This window comes from Nematolebias whitei, chromosome 15 (genome assembly GCF_014905685.2).
Source record: "Nematolebias whitei isolate Nwh7 chromosome 15, NemWhi1, whole genome shotgun sequence".
Classification (NCBI taxonomy): Eukaryota; Metazoa; Chordata; class Actinopteri; order Cyprinodontiformes; family Rivulidae; genus Nematolebias; species Nematolebias whitei.
In genome coordinates this window covers 16,980,595-16,982,505 of record NC_056512.1, presented here as the reverse complement: position 1 = coordinate 16,982,505, position 1,911 = coordinate 16,980,595, and the positions used below count along the sequence as shown (strand labels likewise).

At 38.2% G+C, this 1,911-nt stretch overlaps 1 long non-coding RNA gene across 1 annotated transcript in view; it reads right to left on the bottom strand.

The window, feature by feature from the left end:
- LOC119421481 overlaps positions 1 to 1,911 on the bottom strand; it is a 16,366-nt gene that overhangs the window by 12,085 nt on the left and 2,370 nt on the right. The gene's annotated exons all lie outside the window — the stretch shown is intronic.

Here is a 1,911-nt window from a genome sequence, read left to right as displayed (position 1 = left end):
GTGAATAAAGAATTTAATAAAGTGTTGTTTTCCTGACTGTTTAACCTGTGATATAGTGTTTTTGGTAGATGTTCTTGTGAGTCACCCAGGAGGCCTGGAAGGAGGGCTTGGCCTGCCCCCCTTGCACGCTATCTCCAAGTTTCTCACAGTATTTCGAAGTTTCTCACAGTTTTTAGTAAACATGTTTTTCAGGTAAACATTTTTTGTTCACTGGGAGACGCTCTCACGCGATGTAGAGGGTGGGAAAAGTACAAAATCACAGTTTTTTGGTAAACATATTTTGTTCACTGGGAGACGCTCTCACGCGATGTAGAGGGTGGGAAAAGTATAAAATAAGAGAGCGCTCAGTAAAGAGTTAGAGTCCGCTGTGAGTCTACGATCGGGACGTCCAGTTTTTGTGTTGGTGTTTGCTCTGCTTGGGGCTGTGCGGCTCTCCAGCCTACGTGTCACGGTGAGAGTTCTTTTTACATCAATACTTGTGAGATTGTACATCTGAGTGTGATTGTACTATTGAAGCTTTGCTTTTGCTATATCTGTGGAGGAGTAATAAAGGAAACAATTACTATAGCAGAACAGTGTTGGAGTATTTTTGATCATTGTGCCGATTCTCTTCCGAGTCCAGGTTTACCTAAACTAAATATCACAAAACAATATGTATATATATATTAGGGCATTAACAGAGTACTCGAGTAATCTACACATCGATTGCTAGGACATCTATCGATGTTAAAAATGTAAAGTCGGTTATCCGTAGTGAAGTCATATTATGTGACCACGTATGACCGTATGGGGCGGTGTTGCACTGTTGCAGGTCACAGAGTATGGTGCATCACCGGGTCCTAACCACCGAACCAGTTTCGGTTTAAGTTTCATTTTTGACGTGCTGCGTTTCTTCATGTTTGCAGTTTAATAATAATAACAACTAATGGTTTAGTTTTTCCTGTGACTTATTTGCAGTATGATAAATGGTAGGAGCATAATATACGCTCCCAATGTTTTGTTGGTCTTTTTTTTTTTTGTAAATAATTACCATTTTTTGCGGTTTTATTTATTTATTTTTGTATCTTGAGATCTATGACGTCATCAAATACTCAAGTTCTACTCGGGTTTTATTATGTTAATGTCAAGTTTAAAAATTATATACTCGTTCAACAATGGCTGCAACAACGAATCGATAAAATCTATAAAAATCGATGATTAAAAGTGTTGGCAACGAATTTAGTTATCGATTCGTTGTGTCGCGCTATTATTCATCTTTCACGGCGCTGTGGAGCCATTTTGTTTTGTTCATGGGCATTTCATTGTCAATGCTGACTGACTGAATAAAGTTTGAAAAAAAAAACTGCAGCGCGAGTTGAACAGAGCGAGGGGGGAGCAAAGCAGTGGCAGTGTTTTTAAAGGAAATTTAAGTAAATTTTACAAATGACCGACGCAGCGAAAACTGTTTGACCCAAGTCCTCCAAAGTGTGGGAGAACTTAACAAAGATAAAAAATGAGAAACATGCCGCTTTGAAAATCGCCGACACGACACGGGAGAACCACGGAGATAAAACGTAAACATGTCGGAGTCACGAGCTGCAGATGATACATGTTTCACTCCCAACTCATGTGTTGCAGGTGAGTCTCTACAATTTAACACATTGTTCTGTTTCAAGAGAGAAAACGTAACGTCAGTCTGTCTGGTAGATGAAGCTGCTGTTTGTTTGCTTGTTTATCTGATTAATGGCGGTGATAGAAAATGTGTGTTACTTTTTATTTAATTTGATTGGAACAAGCAGTGTTTAAATGTGATTTATAAATAAATCTAACACAAAGATAATAATTTTATGATTAAGCTTCAACTTTTAATTTGTTGGCAAAGTCTGAAGACACTGCATGTATGGCAGGATGAATTGCATTTAAACAGGAATT